General features: G+C 35.3%; 1 pseudogene; it reads left to right on the forward strand.

Moving 5' to 3' along the window:
- The first annotated feature begins 704 nt into the window (after positions 1 to 704).
- Positions 705 to 1,550, forward strand: LOC124512647 (40S ribosomal protein SA-like; annotated as a pseudogene).
- Positions 1,551 to 9,486: the final 7,936 nt, after the last annotated feature.

Below are 9,486 nucleotides of genomic sequence, written 5' to 3' on the forward strand. Positions count from 1 at the left end.
GGAGTACACACTTACATACCCTTTGTCACCTGGGAAGACCAGTGAGCAACAACACTGTATCATCAGTGAGCACCTTTAAGGCCCAGGTCTTTGTTTGTAATCCGTGTCTCTAGTATAAAGAACTCAGGCTCCTTGGAAAATGACTAGTTCCATGATTTGGAGACGGGAAATACACAAGATGGGTCTGGAGCATCTCACGTTGCCAGAAATTAAGGACGTGCTCAAAAACAAGCAATAACAAATAGCCAGAAGAACAACCAAAACACATGGGTGAGGGTATGTTAAAGGGACACCAGAGCTGACTAAACTTCTGATGGCCAAAGTTGGAACATTTTGAACAACCAAAAAAATAAAAAAAAAAAGAAAGAAAGAAAGAAGAAAGACCCACTGAATTATAACTCAAAGTATAAACTAAATATCTCTGAGTCCATATTGATACAACGTATTAATTAAATAAATGACTTGAGAAAAGAGGTGAATCCGCATGCTGGAAAATTCACAACATTTATATGGACCCACTGTCTTCAAGGAAGGAGAGCATAACTTCCCACTCCTTAAATATGAGCTGCACATAGTGAGTTATTAGCAAAATGACAGTATTGAAAGCAGAAGGAAGAACAACCTTGCCTTTCTGCACTACCCAGGAAGGTGTCTATACAGCCTTGTTCTGTGTTCCTATAGTAACTTTAAGGGAAACTTTGACAATGCCTGGAGCCCTTGATGTCCCGCAAATGAAGGAGGAGGATATCCTCAAATTTCTTGGAGTAGGAACCCACTTAGGTTTCACCAACCTCGACTCCCAGATGAACAGTACCTCTACAAAAGGAAAAGTGTTGATATCTACATCATAAACCTGAAGAGGATCTGGGAGAAGCTTTTGCTGGCAGCTCGTACCATTGTTGCTATTGAAAATCCTGCCGATGTCAGTGTCCTGTCATCTAGGAGTACTGACCAGTGAGCTGTGCTGAAGTTTGTTACTGCTACCGGAGCCACTCCTGTTGCTGGCTGTTTCACTCCCAAAACCTTCACCAACCAGAAGCCAGGCAGTCTTCCAGAAGCCAAGACTTCTGGTGGTTACTGATCCCGGGGCTGACCACCACCAGCCTCTCAGAGTGCCTACCATCACTCTGTGTGGCACAGACTCTCCCCTGTGCGATGTGAACATTGCCATCCCTTGCAGTGACTCAGTGGGTCTGATGGGGTGGTTGCTGGCTTGGGAAGTTCTGCGTATGTGTGGCACCATTTCCTGTGAAGACCCATGAGAGGCGATGCCTGATCTTGCAGATTTTGAAGAGATCGAAACTGAAAGGCAAGCTGCTGCTGAAAAAGCTACGACCCGAGGAGGAATTTCAGGGTCAGGGGACTTGTCCAGCTCCTGGGTTCGCTGCTACACAACCTGAAGTCACAGACTGGTCTGAAGGTGTGCGGGTATGGATATTAAGCGGTTCCCTATTAAAGACTAGAGTGTTCAGCCTGCCATTGAGGACTGGTCTGTGTCTCCCACTGCTCAGACCCATGAACGGGCACAAACCACCAGTGAGTGGTCTTAGCTGCTTTTCCACAAGGGCAAACAAGATGGAAATAAGGTTGATGGAAGACAAACCACTTCTAAAAAAAAACAAAAAGAGCAACCTTAACAACCTTCATAGTGGCAAAAACTGGTAAGCACTATTATCTCAACCACATGATCAAGATCCACAAGAACAGTGATAAATTGTGTACACAGGACATCCTTGGTATGGTATTAATACGGTGATAAAAATGTCATGGTAGCTCGTCTTTCTCCAGAAAACCCGTAACTGTAAGTCTAATCATGAAATAATAATCAGTAAATTTCATTAGAGGGGCAATCTACAAAAATAAAGTACCAGTATTCCTCACAACGTTTAAGGTCACCAAAAACAAGGAAAATCTGAAAAACACTCTGTCAAGAAAAAGCTAAGGAGATGTAATGACGGAAAGAAATATGGTATCCTAGATGGGATCTAGGATAACTAAAAAAATGACATCAGGAAAAAACTAAGGAAAACTGAAGAGATAAAAATAAAAATGGATAGAACCTCTCCAGTTAAGTAGAGACTTCATTTTGGGGCAGCAACTTCTGTGTGTATCAATGAGAATATCATAGTATGGATTCAGCTAAGGAGGAAAACGGCCTTATATTCAGCATTATACCAGCATATTCATTCACTTAAAAATAACTGTTATATACCATTATATTTTCTTGGATTTTGAAGGAAAAATTGCTGGTGGCGTGTATTATAATTAAGAGTAGTTCCTTAGACAGGAAGAATGTAAGCTACGTTTCTTTGCCTGCCACAAATTGCAAGAACGTCCCCAGATTAAAAACAAAACATAAGAAAAACACAATTCATTGGTAAATATGTTTTTAAAGATTGGTAAATAGAATCATTTAAAGAAGACACCCATTTCTAACCTAATGCCCAATTAGTAACTCTTAAAAAAGAAGCAAGTGACAATCCCTTAGAATACTGGAGATCAGAAAGCTTAATTCCACATCCCTTATCCTTGAAGTGTTCATACTAATCAGTACAAACATCATCATTTTGTTAATTGTGCTTCTTTTTTTGCTATAAGCTACATGTTTGTTATATAAAATGTATGACATCATGTGCTCACAAATAATACTATGCCTTAGTGAAATACTATGCCTTAGGCAATTTATAAAAACACTCAAATTTATGTGTATGTTAATTTAGCTTTAATATAAGTTTATGTCACCAAAAGATATGCAAAATAAAACTAAATAAGACTTAGTATTGACAATGAAGATATGAATAGAAAAAGTTGGTTTGTTAGACCAATACAGTGATTTATTTTATAGTTATATATTTACACATTATAATAATTTATTGATTTCTGATAAAGCATTTTTTGTGTTTGAATCATTTTTCATTGATAATGTCAACTCTTTGTATATGGACTAGTAGATTCCATTTGTTATTTAGCAACTCTAATGATGCTGTACAGTCAGCAGTTATATCAACTTATTTGTCCGGATGAGTTTCTATAAGTTGTATATTACCATATATAAGATACTCCCTAAATTTAAGTGAACAAATAAAAATAAATTCTTACTATTCATCTCTCATCTCATATAGTTACAAAAAATGTTTTTTTTCTTGTAATGAGAACCTTTAGGATCTACTCTCTTAGCCCTTTCAAATATATCATACAACGGTGTTGACTATAGTCATGGTGCACATTATATAAGGTAACTAAAAATGTGGTTATTGACTAAATGCAAGTTAACTAAACTTTGTGTGGTAATCATTTTATAGATGTATATGTACATATGTATACATATGTTAGGTTATTATGTATTATATCTTAAACTTACATGGTACTACATATCAATTATATTTCTATAAAACTGAAAAAGTGGCCATTTTGAATAATTCAAGTAAGATAATTCAAGTAAAAGATTTACGAACATGTTTTATTTACTTTGGGGTAAATACCTAGGAATGGAATTGTTGCATTGTATTACTTTAACTTTTAAACATTAAGAAACTGCCAAATATTCTCTAAAGTAGCTGTTTTCTTTCTAATACTTGGTTTTATCAGTTAAAAACATTTTTTTTAACAATTCCATTGTATGTTTCATATAGTTGTCCTGTTTTCTAGTTGTTTAAGTGAGCAAGGGAGAAGGGACAGTAATCCTAGTTCTTGTTGCTCAATTATAGACAAAAAACAGAGGTCTCAACTTGTTAAATAGTATTAGTGCTTTCAATCAGGAAGTAACTACATTATTTAATATAGTAGCACTAGCATTATTTAATATAATTTTTTAAAAAAATAGCAATCTGAGAACAAGAAATATTACTATAATCAAAGGCCATAACAAGATTGCTGAAATTAAGTGTGTGTGTGTGTGTGTGTGTGTGTGTGTGTGTGTGTCTGTGTAGGCTTTAAACAATAAGATCAATATTACTAAAATCAGAACTATTTGGGAAAAAAAAAGGAACAATAAAATATGGAGGCAAATAAACTGGGAAATCTGTTACCAGAATAAGTGTAGCAGCAGGAGGAAAAGGATCCCATGAGTAGCATTAACAATTAAATGAAGAATGAAATTTTATAGGAGTTTAAGAAAGAAGTGGGGTGTAAGACTGGCAAGATTATTACATCATTAAGACCCAAACAGTCTTTACACAAAAGATCCATATTGACTTGGATTTTTTCCCCCAATAATAGCGTTTCTCGCTGCTTGGTAGGCTGACAAATGCACACTTAGAGGCAATTCCTATGAAATTTTTGGTTAAAGACCTCTCTTCTAAGAACAGTAAACATAAATCTTTATTAACTATAAAATGTAAAACTGCTGTTTTCTCTTATCTAACATACTGTAAGAGCTATTACTAATAATATATTCTAAGCACCATTTCTTATTTATCACATGTATTTTTTCATGTTAGTTTAAATAACTTGCCTGAAGTCTCAGAGCTAGTAAGCATCCTTTCCAAAATAGGGCCTTGAAGCTGCCTGAGCCTATTACTGGCATTCATCCTCTATGCTAGTTGTGAGCAATTAAGATAATAAATATCAAATCAGCATAACCTATTTTCATCGTTCAAATATGCCACCCAGGCCAATCTGTAGTTTAAGGGCTAGGAATGGAAAAATATGCTCCCAGAGAGTGCCCTGATTAGATTCCCCCCAAACCCTGGGGCACCTGGGTGGCTCAGTCAGTTGAACCCTGGACTTTTGATCTCAGGTCATGATCTTCTGGTCTTGAGATGGAGCCCGATGTTGGGCTCCACACTGGGCATGAGGCCTGCTTGGGGTTCTCTCTACCCCCTCCCTTCCCCACTTGCATGCATGACTACTCTCAAATAATAAACAAACAAACAAACAAACTCTCCCAGATCTAATGTTTGTGAAAATGTAGTCACAAATATCTTTGAAAATTACTGTAGGATTAAAAAATTATCTCTGAAATCTAATTTTGTAGGAACAGTAATTAAATTACTTTTATTGTTTCTTTGATATCTAGCCCTACCCTAATATTATACACACATGCACACCCACACCCACACACACACACACACACACACACACACACACACATATTGGTTTCTCTATTAATAAAATAAATCTAGGATAATAAGATTTCTCATTCCTTTCTCTTATAAATATATATATTTTTTCTGATGTTAACATCATGTAATTGAAGAATTTCTCAAATCAGAACACTTAAATCTTAATTCAACCAAAACTGAATTTGAATGTTACAGCATTTTTATAGTGTTGAACCCTACCAAACTAATCATATGAAATAGCTGTTCTTTGCTTAAGGCTTCCATGGATAGGTGTTTTGATTGTCTGTATTTCCTTAACTAAATTGAAAACTTGTCTAATGATAAGTAGGAAAGTATGTTGAGCCAGCCAAGATAAGTTTTTTTTTTTTAAATTAAACCATAAATAGAATCCAAGCCATAATATACAGCCTGTTTTTTTTTTTTTAATTTTTTTTTTCAACGTTTATTTATTTTTTAGAGACAGAGCATGAACGGGGGAGGGGCAGAGAGAGAGGGAGACATAGAATCGGAAACAGGCTCCAGGCTCTGAGCCGTCAGCCCAGAGCCCGACGCGGGGCTCGAACTCACGGACCGCGAGATCGTGACCTGGCTGAAGTCGGACGCTTAACCGACTGCGCCACCCAGGCGCCCCTATACAGCCTGTTTTTTATGGAATGTAATTCCAATTACCTCAAATCCCCATTTAATACAACTTTATGTCTGATTCTGTCTTAAACACATTAAAAATGGAATATTTGTATGTCTTTGAAGTGTAGCCTGATATAAAAATACTGATTTTTTTCTATATTCATTCTTATTTTTCCTTGTAGTTACTTTCTCATTGAAAAGCTTTATCTCCTATTTATTCCCATTGATAACAAGAAATAATCTGTGTCTCCTATAATTTTACTACAGAGTTCCTTATTTTCCTGAGATTCACTGGCCTGGGTAAATGAAAAATATCTGTACATTTGAGGTTGGACCACTAAGTTATAGCTGCACTCCACTCAACAACATTAGTCTAGTATTAAAGAATTATTTAAATTCAAAATTCCTGGGAGAAATAGTTTTACTTTGTTTTTAAGATATAATGTTCCCATGTATCTTTTAAAAATGCCTAGCCAATAATATTGCACATACTTAAGTGACAAGGACCCATACCAAATCGTGGACTTGCCTAAATTGAAGCTGGTAGGGCATGAGCTCTTAGAAGCATTTTGCTTTCTGATTGATTGAACATTCGAGGATTTTCAATAAACAGATATGCCATAAAACTCGTGCTCAATTCTTAAAAAACGTTTCTTACAATACATCACATTTTGATATAATAAAATCCACACCAAATTGTGGCAAATTTCATCAATACCGTTTATAATCTAACGGGAATTCAAGTTGGTAAGTTGTGCTTTTTCTGCATGTCTTACATTATTTATACATAGCGGCAGTTCTGTTTTTTAACTTCCCTGTTGTAACTGAAAACACAAAATGAAAGGTGTTTTTCATAAATTTAATCGAGCACAAAATCAGTTGCAGGAGCAAGTAAATGCACTTGAGACCTCAAAGTCTCACTCTGCTGATTTTAACTGTGATGCATGACAAGTGTGTCGCAAAATCACTTTGAAAAAATGAAATGATGTGAATGTATCTATCTATCTATCATCTATCTATCTATTAATCCATTTATCTCTCCATCCATCCACCTGTTTATCGATGTGTGTGTGTCTATAGTGGTTATCAAGAAATTGATATACATGTGTACATTGACCCCTGCAGAAAATCAACCTTGGAGAATGTGTTAGTTGAATTTTTCTTAAAACTGTTTAAAATGATACCTCTAAATCTCTTCAACCTGTGTACTTGTGGAGTAAATTTATCTTCCTGATCCGTCTTCTATATTAATTACATATTACATAGCCCTTCTTTGCCAAATCATGCAGAGTGTGGTTAAAAGAAAAGAAAATGATCTAATAAGGAATTAAAACACGCTACAAAAGGCACAGTGTTACCTTTTTTTCTAGAGGCTTTATTTCCCTTTTAAAATTGTTTTTCATTCTTTTCAACATGCACACTCGGATTTTTGTATTTGACCTTAGACTTAGAAGTTTATCTGTAGACATTGCTTGGAAATGACTTTACAGTAAAAACAGTAATGTACACCCAAGGGCATCTGGGGAAGGAATTAGAGTTTTAGAAAAAAAGTGAATTCTCTATTAATTTCTCACACTGCATAATATGACATCTACTGTGGGGCGTGTTGTACTCCAGTGGCCACGAGATACAGAGTCCAGTTTGATGGACTTGTACCTTCAGTAATTTCATTCCTCCTATAGAGACAGGACCCCAAAGGGCAGCGTTGGGCATTTGTTCATTTACTGTGAGAGTATTTGAATAGCACCTCACGGGGTTTTACTTCATGTCTTTGCCTCTGTGATACTTATTGGAGACACTGTGACGACTGTGATGGGCTGTGTATTATACCACTGCCAGTTGACTGATGACATTTTGATTTATGTGACTTTTTCTGTTGAGCTGGAAGGGAAAGAATCATTGTTTTGTTTCGTTTTGTTTTTCTCTTGCAAGGAACCATTTTAGATAGAGAAAAGTGTAACCTTTTAAGTTTTATTACAACAAAAACATGCCAACAAGTGCAGTAATAAGTCTTAATCCTTCTGAGCTACATATTCTTATTTATGGGCTATATTTGCTGTGCTGCCTGTTACTGGTAGTTTTGCCAAACTGCTATACTGAATGGTCTCTCCTTCAGTGTTTAAAAATTACATTCTCAATATTATATTTTACTGTGCCTGGTGGGCCTTTAATATTACAGAAGTTTGGATGTTACATGCTAGACTTCAAAAATCTCCATTAGTTATCCTAATGATAAAATTGCACGTAATGTTTCATATATTAGGGCTTCTTCCATTTTAGAGATTCCCAAGAAGGAAACAATCCCTAAGTGTTCTCTCATTACATAAACAACTTTCTTTTAGGCAAGAGGAATGTACTAACAAGTATTCCTGAGAATGATCCTTTGATATTTTCAAAATACAAGAAATGCATTCTAAGTTATTAAAACGTGTTAATTAAATTCAGTATAGTTTTACTAACATGAGTTTTTATTAGATACTATCTGAAATAAATTAACCAGATATTGCAACTGTTTGTGGATTACCAACCATATATTAGATTCCTTCAGCATATGATTTGCATTTACACTTCGCAGTAATACTTAGTGCTAAGTGTTTTCTTTAAAAAAAAAAAACAGGTTAAAGAAAGATGCAAGGCAGTTAAGGCAAATGCAGTATATGGAATCCTTTTTGGTGGACCTGGGTCCTTTGGTGGACCTGGTTTTCAATACCAATTATTCAAACTTGGAATCTGGTGTTCTTGCAAGTAAACCACAGCTGAGCAAGACTCTTCACTAGTAAACTCTTTGTGTTAACTGCAACTTGTCATTTTCATTATTTGAGGTAGTTTCCAACCTATATATTGGGTTATACGGGGGCATAGACGGACAACAGCACATACATATCTGATTGTGGTTGAAGGCATGGCATTTTCACAGATAGCTGCAGTTTGTGCTTAATATTTATTCTACTCTTTGGTATATTCTGTGATACTCAGAAGAATTCTGGCCCACACTTACATTGGCATCTGTCTTATGGTGTCAAAATGTAATCGAGAGTAGGAACTGAGCTGACATGTTGACAGTTGAAGCTGCAAGGGATCATTTCTTTGATAAATTCGTCCTTTGACTTGTGATTCAAGAACTGTGTTTATCTTCGGGGCATTGTATTTAAATTCTAATAATTAATGCGTTCTCTCTCTTAAGAACATTTTTTATTTAGTTATAAAAAATGTGGGATGAATTTAACTATCATTTATAAATTAACATTTAAAAGTGGAAGACGTGTAAATGATTATGGACCCCTTTGCATTGTTTTTAATAATACATTTGTTGAAAACTAGTGCATATATAAAATTTACTCTCTTCATTTGTACAGTTCAGTTGTTTTTAGGGTCTTGAGGGTTGTATGACCATCACTACTATTTTTACAATATTTCACTGTCCCCAAAGGAAATCTCATACCCGTTAAACAGTCACACTCTATTCTCACAGTCTCTAGCCCCCTAGCAACCAATAATCTACTTTTTGTCTCCCATTTCCTAATCTGAAAATTTTCCTAATCTGGACATGTTCCAAAAATGGAATTACATAATATGTGATTTTTTTTACTGTCTTCTTTGCTTAGAATAATGCTTTCAAAGTTCATCTGTGTTGTAGCATGAGTCACTCCTTCTCTTTTTTTAATAGCTAAATAATATTCTATTCTATAGAAATACCACATTTTTTTTCCATTCCTCAGGTAAGGGATATTTGGGTTATCTTCATTTTCTGCTGTTATGAGTAATGCCACTGTTAACATATACATATAATGTTCAG

This window comes from Lynx rufus, unplaced genomic scaffold (genome assembly GCF_022079265.1).
Source record: "Lynx rufus isolate CCGP_SWC_20201006 ecotype Redwood Valley unplaced genomic scaffold, mLynRuf1.p SCAF_1, whole genome shotgun sequence".
NCBI lineage: Eukaryota > Metazoa > Chordata > Mammalia > Carnivora > Felidae > Lynx > Lynx rufus.